At 49.4% G+C, this 18022-nt stretch overlaps 1 pseudogene; it reads right to left on the minus strand.

The window, feature by feature from the left end:
- Positions 1-1753: 1753 nt before the first annotated feature.
- Positions 1754-17589, minus strand: LOC136147455 (myeloid-associated differentiation marker-like; annotated as a pseudogene).
- Between the last annotated feature and the right edge of the window lie 433 nt (positions 17590-18022).

The raw sequence follows: 18022 nt of genomic DNA on the forward strand, positions 1-18022 counted from the left end.
GGAAATGACACAGGGCCCTGTGACTGCTGAGGCTCAGTATCCGTGGAGTTGGAACCAGTGGCTCAGACAATCGGGTAACAGCACAGCTGCTCCAGAATGGTTCTTCCCACCCATCACCCTTGGCCTTGTCAGGAGACTTGTCTTATCCCAAACCTCACAGCTACATGTGGTCTAGCCTCAAACCACAAACATTTTGGGTCTCTCTAAATAGCTGTATGCCATTATCTATGGAGACACAGGGTAAGATGGTCATTATCTGCAATCCCAACCCTTCAAAATTCTCAAAATTGAAAACGAATTTTTAAAAAATTGTTTGGTAACAAATTTGACTTGAAGAGACATGAGACAATATATGATCTCTTTATTTTTTCACTTAGTGTGAATGTTCAGAAGATCAGTTGCAGAATCACTAATGTGTTTCATTACAAGGTACTTTCAGACTACAGTTGAATGTTATGTCCTACAGAGTAAATGCAGCATGTCATCTATCTGGAGCTGAAGAAGTGTGAATTCAGGAGCAGATCTGACACTAAGGATTTCAAAAAAGGGATTGTGATTGTAGTGTTAATCCTATTTTACAGATGAGAAAATAAAGGCTGGAGGTATTAAGTCCTTCCCTAAGGTGGCATGACCATGAAGTGGAAATTCCAGATAAACATACTAAAGCCCTAAGTGTGAAGCCTTTGCTCTACATCCCACATGTCAACAAGGCCTGTGGGTGGGAGCTCTGGAACCCAGGACCTGCCTTCAGGCCTCCTTCCACAGCAACCTGGAGACACACCTGCCCTGGCCTCTCCTCCCTGCAGTATCACTAGAAGGAGCTGCCATCTGAGGGGACACAGCCCCACCCAGAAGAGGGAGGTTTTAGGGGTGAACAGGGAAGAGCCATGGGGTGAGAGCAAGGTTGTTGGGAAGAGATGACATGGGAAGGAGGAACAATTTGAATGCTTTGCCCAATTTGTCCTTCACATGTGACTCTTCCCCACTGGGGAAGGGAGACCCCCCCAACCCAGCATGACTCCAAGGTGGAGCATCACAGAGGAATCACAGAATAAATTAACATAATGTTTGGCTCTTAAGCTCCAAAGCTGCCATCCAGATGCGAGTCTGGAAAGATCTAGGAGTAGTCTTACCTGAGCAGGATTTTACTGGCTTGGGAGACTGGTTAGCAGCTCCCAAGCTAGGAAGAAGGGATTTTGGAAATGAACAAGGATGCTGTGTCTGATGCTGACGTGGAGACTTTCAGGGTATCCCAGTGAGGGGGTGGGGATGGACGGATGATCAGCCCCCTTTTAAGGGCAGGAGATGAAAGAGGAGTCCCCTGCTGAACCCCTGGGAGGGGACAGTCCTGAGGATGCATCTGGAACTGGGGTGAGGGGGTGGCACACAGAGCGGAGATGACTAGGGGGGATTCCAGGGTCCCAGTGGCCCTGAGACAGCCCAGTAGGTGTCTTCTGACCCAGAAGAGATGCAGGCATGGAGCCAACCTTCCCCATGGAGGAGGGGCCTGGGCTGGAACTGAGACAGGAGAACAGGGGCCTGAAGGGGTTTCAGGGCTGTGACAGGGACACGTGGCCAGAGCAGCAGGGACACTGGAGACCATGGAATTGCCCAGGTCACCTGCCCAAGGCAGTCCCGCCAGCCAGGACTGCAGTCCTGCTCACACAGAGGCTCCTCCAGGGTCCAGTGTGGGGGGAGTGAGGCCCCTCCCAGCCCGCCCCTCCTCAGGGACAGCTGCCCTGTTTCCAAGGGACTATTTGCTGAGAGGCCCCAGGGCTGAAGGGCCAGCACCCTGAGCCCCAGCCAGCTTCCTGCCATCAGGGGCCTTCTCTCCTTTGCTGATAATAAACCCCCGGACAAGCTGAGGTGGAAAGAGAAACACAGAGCAAACCTGAGAACCTCCCTGGACTCCCAGAGCTCCTTGAGCCCCAATTGCTTGTGGAGCCCTGGAACCTGCGGGCCTCCCAGTGGGCACTGCAGGGGTGGGGAGGGGCACTGGCTTTAAGGGACCTGGGGGTGTCACGCTATCTATCTTCCACTTTGTTCCCACAACCTCTCTGAATTTACCCTGTGTATGCTACTGGAGAAGGAAATGGCAACGCACTCAATTATTCTTGCCTGGAGAATTCCATGGACAGAGGAGCCTGACAGGCTACAGTCCGTGGGGTGGCTTAGAGTAGGACACAGCTGAGCTACTAATACACTCACATGCTGCTTAAGGCTAAATGACAAGTATGGATCCTTCTCATGCCACAGAGGGAGGACTTGGGGAAGGAAAGGCATGGGGATTCCTGCTGTGTGACCCTGGGTGAGGCCCGTGTCCTCTCTGGGACTCAGTTCCCCCACCTGGAAAGAAGAGCTTTGCCTGAGCCTTCCAGCAGCCCCTCCTCCACTCTAGTCTGTGAGCCTGGACATGGTGCTCCTATCAGAGCCCAGCCTGGATGTGGCTGAGCCCCGCCTGCCCAGCAGCCAGACATGTGGACTGGAAGACAGGGATCTGGGAAGGTCATGGCCGGGTCAGAGGAAGGAGGTGGTGCCAGAAGGACAGAGAAGGAGGAGATGAGATGGACACTCAGAGTGACAAGGAGGCTGTGTGTCATAGAGGAACCTGGCAAGTTACTTAACAGAACCACAGTTTCCCCATCTGTGCAATGGGCTGAATACCTACTCTTTGTCAATCGATGAATAAAAAGTACATGTTGGACTTATCAGAGGGGCTGGCACATGGTACATTCAGTCATGCCAGCTCCCTGTTCCCCTCTGTCGCTCTCAAAGAGGCTCCAGACCGCCCTGCTGCACTCTGGACATAAGCTCATGCAAGACTGGTTCACTCCAGATCAGGAACTGCAAACCAGTTTGTACTGGAGGCAGTCTCTTAATGCATTTAGTTTTCCCTCACAGTGTTTTCTGGAAGAGAGGTAGAATAGGTATTATTTCTTCCCTAAGTGTTTGGTAGCTGCCCATTGTTTTAATTTCACACGAAAATCCAAATTTCCTGCTCCTTTAAAAGCCTCAGGAGATCTGATGTCACTGGGCTGTGTTCCCCTGGGGGAGGTAGCTGGAGCTGAGCGACTGCTACACCCTCTATACTGTTTTTCACTCATATCTTTGTGTAGTTTTCCATATTTCTCTTATTCTCATGTATAATTGACATAAAGCTGGACTATGATCATCTCACATGTCCCGGTTTCCCCTCTTGGGTATGACCAGGCTTCCTAGCTGTTCAACAGGATCGTCCTCCTCTCCATCCATGTCCTCAACCTCATGTACAGCCTTCAACACATTTCTTATGCTCTGAAATCATATTTAGACATGTGTGTACATACATGCACATGTGTTTGTAGGAAGTATCTGTATCTTTTTTCCTGTTTTATGTGCATGAGCTCGTGTCATGCACAGGGCATCTTTTCCACAACCCTGACAGGTGCAACTGGTCCTCTCCAGGGACCCTGGTCCTCTCCATCCCCTTTACTTATTTCCTTCCCTCCTGGCTCCCATGGGCATTTGGACTGACCCGCCTTCTCTAGATCAGTGGACCCTCCCCTGTGAGTCTTAGACACTGGGGAACTCCATTGTATGACCTTCTAGAAGGTGACTGTTGAAAACTTTGCAAATGTGCATTGCTTTGTATTTTCCAATATTTGGATTAAACCCTTTTCAGAGAGTGGACTGGGATCTGGAGGGTGCACCCTGAGGAAATGAGGGGCACCTGAACCAGGGCTGTGCTGGGGGAGGAGCACTTACTGTGGTAAGGGGCAGAAGAAAGGGGGCAGGTGGTCTGAGCAATGTTTGTGGGAGAGAGAGTAGAGTCTAACAGGGACAGGCCAATCACAGCCTTGGGCACCAGATTAAGTATTTGGGACTCAGTGGGAAGACAATGTTGGTACCATTCATTTACGGAGAAGCCTCTGGGAATCCTCCCCCCTAACCGCCACCCCCCCCAACCAGGATAGGAAAGTGGCAGATGTCTAATGCAAGGAATTCAAAAAGTGAGAGAGAAACACTGAACCCAAACCCACAGACTGAGCAAGCTCCCTCAAAGCCCCAAGAGGGGGCTGGTATGTGCTGGGGGCTGGGGGTTCACCAGGGTAGAAGAGCCCAGGGAGACAGACCGGACATTAGGAACTGTGACCACATGTGGGCCCTTCTAGCTCAGTGGATGTTTTATGAAGCACCTGCTCTGGGCCAGGCTGGACCACAGGCTGAGGACCTGGGTAAACAAGGCCTAGCCTGTCCTTGAGAAGGTGGAAGGGAGGTTACCCATGACCTGACCATCAGCACATCTGGAGCGTGTGTCCACAGAGGGGAGGGCAGGCGTCCTGAGCAGGGACGGAGGGCAGGGTCAGACAGGACACCAGGTCTGAGTGGAGGGTGAAGGGTGTGTCTTAGCAGAAAAGGACACGAGATGGGGGCTGGGGAGGGCAGACCTGGAGCCCCAGCCCAAGGAGTAGGGGGCAGCTTGTCTGGGGAGGAGGAATGGGCAGGAGGCAGTGGATGGGGCTGAGTTTGGGCCCCTCTGTAGGACTTGTGGCACCAGGGACCCAGGACAGAGTGTCAGTTCCTGGATTAACTGAAGAGCTCTATTCTCAATGTGCTGAGCAAGCAGCACTGTAGAAACATCTGTGTCCATGTTCCCCGGGCCCTGGGCTCCTGTGGGAACCGCTCCAGCCCCTCTGGGTCTCAGGCCAAGTCTGCAGTGCCCCGCCCCCACCCAGCAGATGGGAGCCTCTGGAGGGCACACCCGGCCTCAGGACCTGGATTCTGTGCCTGGTCCTGCCTGGGCCCCGGGCTCATGGGTGAAACCAGGCCTGCTCCAGACACCTGCCGAGTCCAGGGTGTCAGGGGTCTGGGAGACTCACCCCTGACCGACTTCAGCCCTGGACTCAGGGTGTGAGCAGGGAAGGCCCAGGTCCCATGGCACCTGGATTCAGCCCCCTGTCCCCTCTCTGTCCCATGTGTGCAGGACAGTGTGCTGGGACACAATTCAGTGGAAGATGCCAGGGCAGCCATGGAGCTTCATCGCATCTCCAGGAGAATTCAGGAGCAGTGAGGGCTGCCCTCCTGGTGGTATCAGCCCCTGCCCAAGGACTAGAGTCCTTCTTCTCTTCAGGATAGCAACTCTCTTGCTTTTGGAAAATGCAATTTTAGCAGTAAAATGGATCTATATTTTCTCTACTCTTTAAGATCCTTCTCTTTTTCCTTCTTCTCTCTGATCTGGGTATCGGTGGACACCACCCAGGACTGAGAGGGCAAGGAACACTTGAGCTGGGATGGGGCAAGTGTCAAATTCCTTAACATCCTGCATCCTGTGAGTCCAGGATGAAACCTAACCTTCCTTTTCCAACTACATCTATGCCCAGGCAGGAGGCCTTATTTCCTGAGGTGACACCCAGCTCCGAGGTCCATTTGGCACACCTTGAAGTTGATGCCCTAGCACTGGGGAGCTTCCAGGCAAAGGTACAGCAGGTGAACACCCTGCCTGGTGACCTTCAGCACCTCATCCCTACTCTTGCTTGTAAAATGAAGAAGCAAAAGTGGTGGACTATTGATTCTGAAAGAGCTAAGTTGGGATTCTGAGTCTGCCATTTAGTAGCTGTGTGACTAAGGACTTAGCTTCTCTGTGCTTCTGTTTCTTGATCTGTAAAGCAGGGAATTCTAACGATTCACTGGGCTCTTCTGAGATGTTACACACAAACCATCCAGCAGCATGCATGTCATAGCTCAAGCTGCCACTAAATGTCAATATTGGGTGATTATTCTCTGCACAGTACAGTGACCTAGCAGACAGCAGCTGTCCTGTGCTGCAGGGCCTGGCCTCTAAAGGAAGAGTGTACATAGTGTATATATAGAAGTGTCCATACCAGAGCAGTGACTTACATTAGGACCAGCTGTTTAGAGCTGTGCCTGGGTCCTGCTTCAGCTCCAAGGAACCAGAATCCCTGGGGGTGGGAGTGGAGTGGCTCCTGTTGACCTTCACAGATGCTTCTGATGCCTAAGACACTGGGATCCCCCGGGGAGCTTTCTCAGTACCCTGGTACCTGAGCACCATGTTCTCACCCTGGACCAGGATCAGCATCACCTGGGGGGACTGCCGGGCCCCATCCCAGAGTTTCTGACTCAGTAGGTCTGGGGTGGAACCCAGGAATCTGCATCCCCAATAACTTCCTGTTGATGTTCTGCTGCTGGTCCGAGGACCACAATTTGAGAAGCACTGTCCACATCAGGCAACCGTGATGTGCAGCCACGGATGAGCCACTGGCCTAAGAGCTGAGCATCTCCAGGGCGACTCCTGTCACTGGTCCAGCCTCGTCCCTGCCATCTCCCTGGGCTGCCTGTTCATGCAGAGAGGAGACACAGTTCCACGGGACGCGTCCCAGATAGCCCGCTGCAGGGCTGAGGGGCTCCAGGTGAGGTTAAGAACCCAAGGGATTCAAATCCAGGCCCATCTGACAGCAATGCCAGTGCTTTTCATTCAGACAGCTTTACAATGGCAGTTGTCCCATTCCCACCTGTGACACCTGTGTAGCAGTGTGAGAGAGCGGGGAGGTACAGCTTGACTTCTCAGGGGTCTCTGCTGGAGGCGGCTGTGTGTCTGTCTGTGAGTGGCCACCAGGTGGAGCACTAGCGTCATCGCTCCCCCGGGGGCTGACTTAGAGGGAGAACCAGCCCGAGGGACACTGGCAGGAGGCAGGAGGGGCTGGGTCTCCAACTTGGTTAGGGGGCAGCTCCAAGGATCTCTAGATGCCCTCTCTCAGCCAAGAAGCTGAGGTTGGGAGAGGCCTGGGGCAGTGTTACAGCCTGATGTGGAATTCCTGCCTCTCAGCTCAGGTTTCTTCCAGGGTTTCAGGCTTTCTTGGAATGAGAGGAACCAGGATTCCCATAGGAAGAGCTTTCAAATCTCTAACCGGCTTCCTGCTTCTGGCTCAGTGCAGGGTCAGTTACCCTTGGCAGGTGCCACTCAGCCCAGCTTCTCATGTCTGTGAAGAACTACTGCCCTCTGTTCCCAGGTGCTGGAGCCCCAGGAAAGCTTGTCAGGATCCCGTTTAGGGCTCTGAGCTGGTCCCTTGCTCAAGACTGAGCGTCTTCACTTCTTCGTGTCCTCCTATCCCCAGGGTTTAGGGCTGAGATAGAGGGACAGGGGTGCAGACACCGCCCTGCTAGTCAATCCCACCTCTTCACCCCTGGGGTCCTCAGTGGAGGCTGGAGTCATTCCACCTGATGGACCCCCACCCAGGACCCTCCTTCAGGAGGAGGAGCTCAGGCTGAGAAGGAGCTGGCATTCCTGGTGGTTCAGTCTAACTGCACTGGGACTCACTGGAGTCCTCAGAAAAGAGGGGTAGATTTGTAATAAGAACTCTTTCTATGTGACTAGCATCTGTGCTCTAAGGAAAGGAAAGGCTGGAAGACAGTGACCACGGCTGGGGCTCCCCTGTTGTTTGGAAACCCCAGGAGCCTGGCCTGAGGTGCAGCCACAGAAAGGGAGGACCCGGTAGGCAGAGACTGGAGACCAGGCCCTTCTCAGTGGTTCCCAGGCTGGGAAGTCCTGAGCTCTAGCCCTGCTGAGTTCCTGATGTGTAGACTGGGGATAATAATTAACCCTCCAAAGTTACGGTGAGGGTCAGAGACAATGATGTGAGGGGCCAGGCACAGAGGGGCCCTGGTGAGAGGCAGCCTTGAACAAAGACGCACCTGTGATCCTTCCATCCCCTCACCTGCACTCCTGCCCTTAGCTTCTAGCTGCTTCCTCTATTTCCCTTCTTCCCCTCAATGTCTGCTTGTGCTGAATGCAAACTGAAATAACTTTGAAGGCTTCTCTTTGCTGCCTTGGGATGAATCACTGCTGGGGTCCAGCCCCAGCAGGATCCAGGGGAACCCTCAGGATGAACGGCGTCGGCGAGAGATAGACACACAGGACCGGCCTTGATAGGGCCAAGTCTGCTAGGGAGAGAGAGAGAGAAAGAAAGAAAGAGACCAGACCAGGAATATGCAGCAGAGTCTGGCAGTTGCTTTATTTTTCACCATAGCCTTTATACCCTAAGTTGGTATATTTCTAAGGGGCAGATAAGCATACAGACTTAATTTAACATTCTATTAGCTTGTCCTTCACGAAACCAGGTGTGCTCTGTATATTTTTGTTTACGAAAGTCTTTTCCCATAGATTTTTTGTACATTATCCTCTGGCCTTGAGGTTAGCAGAAAACAGAACATTGGCAGTCTCATGGTACAGCAAGTCACAACATAATAGAAATACAATGCTGTTAACATAAAGTCAGTCTTTTTGCAGAAATTCTCAGCTAAATTTATCTAAAAAGTTTAACACACAAAGACTGTGACTCTGGTGAGGCAGCCCCTGTTTAGCACTCCTGGTTAAAATTAACAACTATCTTATTGTTATTACACTAAGGCTAAACTCTTATTTTACGATACCTTTAACTATATATTAGCAATAGTTTCCACTGCACAACCTCAGCACATTAACATCAATCAAATGTTGATCTAATAACCACTTTTAAAACAATATTTTTTGTATTCTCTAACAGGGCTTCCTCACCCCCCAAAGGGCTCTGTGCCTATTAGGGCCTTTTTTATGGTTAATCTCTACGTATAATATCTTTTGGCTTTCAGGCCTGTTGACAATTTATGGCTTGCACCTGGTGCAACTTTAAGCAACTTCAATAGCCGACCCTGTCTTATTTGTGGTTAATCTATTTTCTTTCTATTAGGTGTCATCTCCAAGGGAACTAGATAGGATTACATTTTTTACAGCACAGAAATGCAAAGGATTTCAAAAACAGCAGATATGGCACAAAACAGGCTCTTAGTCTAAAAGTTAATTACCTGCAAGAAGTCGCCAGCTAATCTCTATCTAAACTATTTTCTGTTAGGCACATTTGTGGCTATAATATTTGTGGAGCTTTTCTCACCCCACGAAGGGGCCTATGCTTAATAGTTTCTTTTGTTAGCATACTATGTTTAGGATGTTTAGAACAATCATGAGCATTTTGTGCAATGAGAGCACACATTTATCAAACAAGCTAGAATGCCAGCAAAAGGGTTTGAATTGAAGCATTTCCTTCATTCCTGGCCTCTTCATAGGGTACCAGCGTCCAGGAGATTTATTAATTAGGGTTTTAAGTTGGTTCTCACTCAGTGAAAGAGGAGCAGGAGAGCTCTCGGCAGGCAACACAAGAATGCGCAGCAGGGCAAACAAGAACAACAGCAGAAAAGGGGGGAGGATATAGGGTAGGGTAGAGGCCGAGGCCAACCTGGAGGGTCCCTTATCCTAGACGGCCTTGCCTGTCAGGTATTTTCTTCATGACCTCGTCACGGGCGGGACCTCCCATAACGGCTCCCAACAAAGCACAAACTCTAAAGTGTCACCTCCAAAGCCCTGCAAACTCACACTCCTTTCTACCTCTCCAGCTTCATCACCTCCCTCCCTCCAGACACTGAGAACTTCTTCCAGTTCTTCTTGGTCATCTCAGGGCCTTTCCCGTGACATGTCTATGTGCTCCCCAACCCTGAACTGAAACCAAAGCTCAGCCTGGCACACAGTCATCCTGCGCTCAGTCTATGCCACTCTAAGCCTCAGTTTCCTCATCCAGAAAGTGGAGTTAATAGCACCTGTTTTTAGACATGAAGGCTTTTGATTACACCATGAAGAGAACGTTTCTGGAAACCTAAGCAGAGAACAGCTCTACTAGAAGGATGCTGAATAACTTGGAGAATCATTAGGGAGGGACCAGCCTGAGATCAGGCAGAGACCAGGAAGGTGGGAGCTGGGCAGCCAAGGGCAGCTGGCCCAGGCACCTTGGCTGTTGGAAGCACACGCAGAATGCTCCCGCAGGCCCCGCAGAAGGGATTCTGATCGGTCCTGGTATCTGTGTGTCACCCGCTTCTTAGGTGTGCCCCAGTTGTGGGGCAGTTCAAATATTTATCTGGTCTTTTACGTTTCTTGTTGAGGGTGAGGCCCAATCTCTCACTGAGACTCACAGAAACAGGTCATCCTCAAATATGGTGGGGAGTTCAGGTTCTCAACGAATCCATGCAAGAAGGTGTCTGCCACACAAGGCCACAGGGCAGTTGGGAAGATTAAAATGAGATAACATGCAAATCTGTGATTCTCAAACATTTCCCCTAAAGGCAGAAGAAATGGAATGGATCCTGGTCAGGAGGTCCAAGCTGAAGCCTGAGGCTGCAGTCTTATGCTGTATACAGTCAGCAAATATCTGCCATGTGCCAGGGCCTCAGCATGGGGACTACAACAATGAACAAAGGACATGATATCCCTACTCAGTGGATCTGTATTCTAGGGTTTATCTTGGAAACCTCTTATTTTCCTTGAAAGTGAATGCAGAGTTTTTTCTTCCATTTTGTAACAGGACCATAATGCTAATAATGCACCCATACCATGTCAGGCATATTTCAGTACAAAAGTTATGAATGAACTGGTTCCTGCACTGCATTATTTGTTTGAAGATATAGAAAACGGTGTCTTCATGTGCCTATATTTGAGCACATTCTGGTTGATACTCCTCCTCTGGGTGATGGAGAAGAAAACTGGGTCCTGTGGGAGAGTGTGCAGAGTGTAAGAGAGATGATGGAGGGACTGGTCCCCTGCCAGCCTCTGCAGGCTCCAGGAACAGAATATTCTGGAAGTGCCTCGTCCCTGAAGCACCAGAAAGAACCACACTCCCTTTATTTTTAGAAATTTGAATAAGGAGTGGTCTCACACTAACAACAGGAGTGTTAGTGGGGTCAGTGGTCTGGGCTGATGGGCAGCTGGCCCTGGCTCAGCATGGACTTGGACCAATGCAGTCACCAGGTGGCCTGAGGGATGGCGTGCTGCGGGCAGCAGTGGGCAGCTGGGAGCTCAAGGGGCAGGGAGGCTATAGTGGAGACCAGGGGAGTGACTTCCCTTGACGGTAGTGCTGAGAGCGTGTCATTGTCCCTAAGGCTTGTCAGGGTCAATGTAGAAGGGGAGGAGGCCTGAGGGACCACCCCCCCCCCCTCCATGAGCAGCCCAGATGGGTGCTCTGGAGGAACTTTGTTACCTAACAAAGCTTACTTTCCTTCTAAGCAAAGCATTGGAGGGATTTATGGAAAGAGATGCTGGTTGGAGTGGGGGATGAGGGGCTAGGCTTGAACTGAGCTCTTCCTCCTCACCTCCTCACCTCCTCACTCCTGGTCAGAAGCAAACCTAGAAAAGACCAACTGGAGCAAACCTTCATCCTCCCAGCCTGGCTCCAGAAGAGACCTCAGATGACAGCGCACAGGTTCTGTCGGCTGAGAAAGGGGCCCTGAGGACTTGAGCTACACTGGGGCTGCTGTGGACACAACAGTTATAAGTTGTGTGTAAGTGTAAGTACATATGTGCCGTGCTCACTGCAAGTCAAGCTCTGCTGTTGATTCATTTGCTCCTCCCAGCAGCCCCTGAACTGTGCACTCAGTGTCCCTATTTTCACAGCAGAGAGAGGTCAACTGGCCAAGATCACATGGGTTTATGTGGCAGAGCTGGATTTGAATCCAGTCATGTGGGTTTAGGATCTTAAATTCTCCTTGGCATTCACCTTGCAACTTATATCCAGAGGAAGAGAGTAGCCAATATTTTATTGTACCAACTGTCTTATCTGGTGACTTATTACCTCTATTTCATTTTATCTTCAGGGAGATTATTATTGTCATTCCCATTTTATAGATGATAAGACTGAGGCTCAGAGAGTGCATTATGTAATTTAAACAAAGTCACACAGTTACTCCCTGACAGAGCCTGGATTTGAATACAGGTCTGTCTCTCTACAAAACTCAGCAGGTAATAGAATCTCAGGAAATGCAGAGCCCCTTCCCTCTTCTTTTGGATCCAGGAAATCATCTTCTGGGTCCTGAGGCTCTGACTGCAGTGCCCCAACTAGAGGTCCTTTAACAGTCAGACCACTTCCTGTTAGAAAGTCAGTCAGAAAACGCCAGAGAATGTTGAGATTCTAGGCAGAGGCTAATATGTGTGTGTGTGTGTGCTCTGTCATATCTGATTCTTTGCAACCCCATGAACTGTAGCCTACCAGGCTCCTCTGTCCATGGGATTCTCCATGCAAGAATTCTGGAGTGAGTTGCCATTTCCTTCTCCAAGGCAGGGGCTAATGGAGCATAACTATTCTCTTTCCACCAACCAGCCTGTCTACAGGGACATTTGAGAGGAGCCAGCCTCACAGACAAGGGTTGCATGGATTGGCAGCCATCACTGCTACCCCAACAAGGGTGGACAGGCAGGTGCCTGAGGCTGCAGAAGAGAAGGGGTCCTCTTCTCTCCACTCAAAGTTGGACTGAGGAAGCCATCACCACGATTTTCCAAGAAAAGTCAGAGAATGGGAACATCTGTGCTCCGAGTTCTGTTCTGAATGCAGCTCAGGACACAGTCTGGGGGAGCATCATCTGGAAACACCCTGCATGGAGGAGGCCAGAGGAGCAAGGGTAGGGCCACTGTCCTGGGAGGCAGGGAGCCCAGGCCAGGCAGCAGAGAGCAAGAGAAAGGCCTGAGGCTTGGGCACCAGAGGGCTTCTCCATCAACTCTTTCTGCTAAAGGGCTGGGGGAGGCCCTGGGGATCCAACAGGTGAGTATCCTCTGGGGAGTTCCCCCTCCCCAGAGCCCTGGACCCAAGGCACCTCTGCCTTTGGAGACAGGCAGAAGTCCCTCTTCTGACCTTCCTTCTTCACTTTGTATATTTTTCAAACTTAAATTTTGTTTTCTTAAAGGTAATTTACTTACATGTTTCAAAATCAAAATGCCCTAAAAAGCCACATGTTGAGAAACCTCACTTCCACAATTGGCTCCATGCACTCTCCCCTCAGCTACCCTCTCTCATCAGCGCCAGGTAGTGACTGCTCCATTGCACTCATGGGAGCCCTTCCAGTGCTTCAGGATACAGATCAAGTACCTACAGATTTATTTTTTATTTCTCCCACTCTCTTTACATTAAAAAAGGATATAACGTATTGTTCTGTATCTTACTATTTTTACTTAGGGTATACTGGAACTTTTTCTTTATCATTATTTTGAAAGCATCCTCGTTTTTCCCAGCTGTATAGTATTCTGTATTCTGTCTACACCTTGGTTTATTAACCAGCATCCTAAACATGACCATGTGAGTTGTTTCCATTCTTTCCAATCTTATTTTCAAGTGAGATCTTGAGTGGGAACTTGATTCTCACCAGACTGCTATGGTTAGAGAAAGTGATGGGTGAGGCTAACACACTATTTTCAACTTCCATCACCTCACCGGAAATCAAGTGCTCCAGGGAACACAGCTCAAAAACTATGATATTAGCCCAAACTGCTCATTTCATCAATGGGAAACTGAGACTCAGATCAGGGACAAGACTCATCTGTTATATGGTGGTGGAACTAGAACTAGAAACCAAATTTTTTGGATTCTGCTCTCCATACTCCTCACAGTTCATCCCTAAGGGGACCAGACCACAATGGTGGGGCCACTGGACTGGAGGCAGGACCACATGTGACTGTGAACCCAGATGTGGACCCCATATCTGCCTCTCTCTCTCTTACTCTGGGATTCCACTAAGCCATCAGGGAAGTCTAGGGAAGTCTATGCATGTTTGCTTTTCTTGATGAAAAATGAATCATTAGTCAATCTAAGAAAGAAGCAGAATTTTTTATTTGAGTTCAGCCGTAAAGAATCCACCTGCCAATGCAGAAGGCGCAGTTTTGATGCCGGGGTCAGGAAGATCCACTAGAGAAGGAAATGGCAACCCACTCCAGTATTCTTGCCTGGAAAATCCCATAAACAGAGGAACTTGGTGGGCCACAGTTCATGGGGTCAAAAGTGTCAGACATGACTGAGCAAGTAAACAACAATGAGGAGTATGACCTGAGAGACAATCTTTTTGGAAGTTGTAAGAACTGTAGTGAAGAGGTAAGAGAGGAGGCCAGTATGTATGTGATTTCAGGGAAGGGGTACATGAAACCAAGCACATAGCTTTGGTAGAATGTTACTGCTCTTCATGAGGAATAGCTCCCTTACTAAACAGTTTTAGTGCTTTTCTAGGTATGGAAAGATGCAAGAAACTGGGCTCACAAAAATTTCTCTTGAAAAACTCTTGCTATTTTAGGTCCAGTTTTATAGATCATAGTGTCTCATCCTGATGTTCAGCCTAAATTCCTTCCAGGGTGGATTGTAGGTCAGTGACTGTGGTGGCTAATTACTTGATTCTTGTAGAACTGAGTGGTGGGCGGCATTTTTTATTTCACAGTCTTCTTTTTGGTCTTAATTTTGGCCAGAATTTGGGAGGCATTTTGTGGCCAGTTTGTCACAGGTCACTAGGAATGTCTATTCCTGGTCACTTAAGGTGCTATTACTCACCCAGTCCTGGTAACAGTAGCCTTAATCCTCTGGGCCACCTGTCTTACTAGACTATCAGCTCCAGGAAATGGTTCCTTCCTATTGCTTCTTCCCATATCTAGAGTCACACTATTACTATCATGGATCTTACAGAGTATACAATTAGGTCAATCATTTCAGGTCAACATTATTTTTGACCAGAGGCTCAATCACACATTTGTTAGTGCAAGAAGCAATAATCTTGTAAAATAGGCAGAATACAAATAATACAACTATGACATTAATAAGGTCATAAATTATGTTAATCTTCTGAGGAGTTACATGCCTGGGGCCAAAAGAAGGAAAAGTTCATCTTTATGGTTGAGCAGCTATTTCTGCCCCCAGAAGGTTGGTTAACACATACTGCAGATGCATAATGCTCACTAAAGGGGAGGGAGGAGGCTCAAATGGGCAGAGAAAATTTTATGTTGAAATTTTTCTTGATTTGTCTTATATTATGAACTTTTTCAGTCCTTCTTAAGATTTTCCCACCTCCTGGGAGCCCTTCCCATTCACCCCACCTGCCATTGGGTGAAGATCAAATGGCTTCCTCCTAGTACAGGAGTTAGTGGCAGCGGGGGATAGGAGGTGGTCCTTCCTCTCCCCTCCCCCACAGCTCTGCTTGCCTGGCCCCTCTGGCCCTGGTGACATAAAGGATGCTGGGCTCTGAGGCTTTGTATCTTAGAGTAAGAGAGGAAGAAGGCTTAGGGTGACTTCACAGCCACCAGTTATTAAAGGGCTGCTGGTCTTAATGCATGCCTGCCCATTGACACACACATAGACAACCACACACAGTCGGTATGCATAAGGCACACACCTTTAAAGAGAGGCATCCAGGGACTGGCAGGGCCTTTTTACGGCCTAGGCTGCTCCTGACTTCTAGTCAAATTTGGACAGTTAGGACCTGTGGACTTTGTTGGTTTCATTTTCGTTTTATCTTTATATTGAGGTTTTAAAAAAGAACATTGTGGATGTGAAAGAAAGGACAAGATTTCTCTCTATAGTTGACAGTAGGGACTGATGGGGATCAGAAACTCTAGGTAATTAAAAGAAACCATACATATTTTTTTCTACATTTATATAGGTTGATTTATGCCTGAGTCTCAGAGAAGCAGAAAGCAATGGCAAAAAGCCACTGACATGCAGAAACACATGTGTGTGTGCACCACACACTCAAGTACTGCAATTCATTTGACTACAGCAGCTGAAATCCCCACTCAGTCAACCCACCTTCCCCAGATAAATAGAAAAGAAACTTCATCTTTAAGTACAAGTCCATTCAGTCATTTTTGTCCTCATGACCAGAAAAGGAAAAGAAAAAATCCCAGGCAGGCTAACATCACCTTCAAGGCTGCAGGGGCCACACTCTTCTCCCTGCAGAGACAGGACCTGCTGTTTTGATCACTGAGGCAGGAAGGCCACATCGCTGCCCCTCACCAACACTGCAGACAGGTGTCTTCAAGACTCTAGGATTCTTTACCAGCTCCTACTTTGATTCCCCAGAGAGTAGCTGGGATGGGGAGGTATTCAACCTTTGCTTCCTTTAAGATGGCCTCTGCAGGCAGTGGGTTTTCAGTAAGCTTGGAAAATTTTTGGAGCCAATGTCAGGCAGGGTTGAACACCAGCTGGGGCCTAGGAACCAGGGTCTCTGCTTCAAGACTCCCACCCACTGAAAATTACTGACCTCCAGAGACTTTTTTTTTAACTTAATGTGGAGGCACAGTGTATACTCCCTCCCCTGGGAAAAAGAGGGCCCAATGCCTAGCTACCCACCCCCACCCCCAAACCCATCACATATATACCAGGGGATAGACATGCTTTGTCAGTGAGGTCCCTCCAGAGGCCCAGGATATGAACAGCTGCACAGAGGGCTATGTGCTATGGAGTCAGAACTTTAGGAGGCAGAAGGGGACAGTGGGCAGAGAAGGAAGGAGTCTCAGGTCCTGATGGATCAGAAGAAGGAAAATGCGGAGAGGTGATCAGGACACAGGAGATAAGAAATCCAACGATGATCAGAAAAAAAGCAAAAAGCAGAAAATGTAGAAAAGATGAGAGCAGCAAGAGAAAGATGCAAAACAGGATACTGGCAACCACACAAACAGGAAGAAGATAGAGCAGAAAGAGGGAAGGAAACAGAAAAGAGAGTGAGATGAATGGGGTAGGATGTGAGGTGGGTGAGAAAGAGTCATGAAGATGACATCAGGAAACAACAGAGCTCTGTAAAGACCCCGGATCGGACCAAACAGAATTTGGGGCACTGGAGACATCCTCAGACCCTACAGAAACCTGGTGGGCCCAGTACACCAATTCGGCCACATAAACCAAAAGGTTGATGAATGTCGGGATGGCCATAGCCAGTCCCCAGTCCAAGGTGCAATGGTGTAGGTGAGCTCATTTCTGCAGTTCACAATGCTGGACTGCTGGGGCTAGCCCCCTAACTCCTCATCGAACTGGTAAAGCTGCCAGGAGATCAGAGCACTAAAGTAGAGGAGGATGTAAAACAGGGTGAGTACAAGCTGGAAATTGGGGTACAGGATGGGCAACCAATATTCCCATTCAGTCAGCTTCAGCAGGAGGGCCACGGCTCCCAGGATGAAGCAGATGGAATACATCGCCACGCATCTCTCCAGGGCCGGGTGGTGCAGGTACAGGGAGGTGTTGCTAAAGAAGATGAAGATGACACAGGCCATGAAGGTCTCCAGCACCTTCAGCAGGCCTGGCATGGTGTGCACACAGCAGGTGATATCACCCAGCTTGTACCTGTTCTACGTGAAGGCCACATGCATGGCATAAAAGGCACACGAGAAGCCTGTCCTGGCTTGGTGATGTCCTGGCCATGTGATGGCCTGGTCCCAGTAAAGACCTTAGGCAGGAACTGGGTGAGTGAAATGGAGTAGTTGATGGAGGCCAAGAGGCAGATGAGGGCAGCATAGCAGGTGTAGGTGACAGGGAGGTTGTACCAGAAGAAAGGAAAGCTGGATGGGAGCCTACATAACCCTACAATGGAGATAATAAGGGTCACAGTGAAACAGAAGCATCAACTGAACATGGACCAGTTACCTATGTCCCTGTTCTCAACGCCCATGTTGACCACCAGCAATAAGGCCACATGGGTGGAGAAGAGCTGTGGCAGGTGGAGGAAGCGGCACACCTGAACCCAGCCATCCAGGTCTAGGGATGTCCACCTGGTGGACATGGCGCTGTGATGGTCAAGCAGGTTACAGTCACTGCTACGGCAGTAGTCACTGCTACGGCAGTGGTCACTGAAAACCCACTAATGAAAGATCCAGCTCTGGAGGTGGATTAAGTCAGATGCCTGGAAAAGGCTCAGGGCCCTGTGATGGCTGAGGCTCAGGATCTGTGGAGTCAGAATCAATGACTCAGACACTCGGGTAACAGCACAGCTGCTCCAGGATGGTTGTCCCCACCCATCAGCCTTGGCCTTGTCAGGAGACTTGTCTTATCCCAAAATTCACAGCTGGGTTGAGTCTGGCCTCAAACTACGAACATTTTGGGTTGCTCTGACTATGTGTCATTATCTACAGAGACACAGGGTAGGATGGTTGTTATCTGCAATCCCAACCCTTCAAGTGTCTCAAAATTGAAAGCGAAATTAAAAAAATTATTTG

Source organism: Muntiacus reevesi, chromosome 15 (assembly GCF_963930625.1).
Source record: "Muntiacus reevesi chromosome 15, mMunRee1.1, whole genome shotgun sequence".
Classification (NCBI taxonomy): domain Eukaryota; kingdom Metazoa; phylum Chordata; class Mammalia; order Artiodactyla; family Cervidae; genus Muntiacus; species Muntiacus reevesi.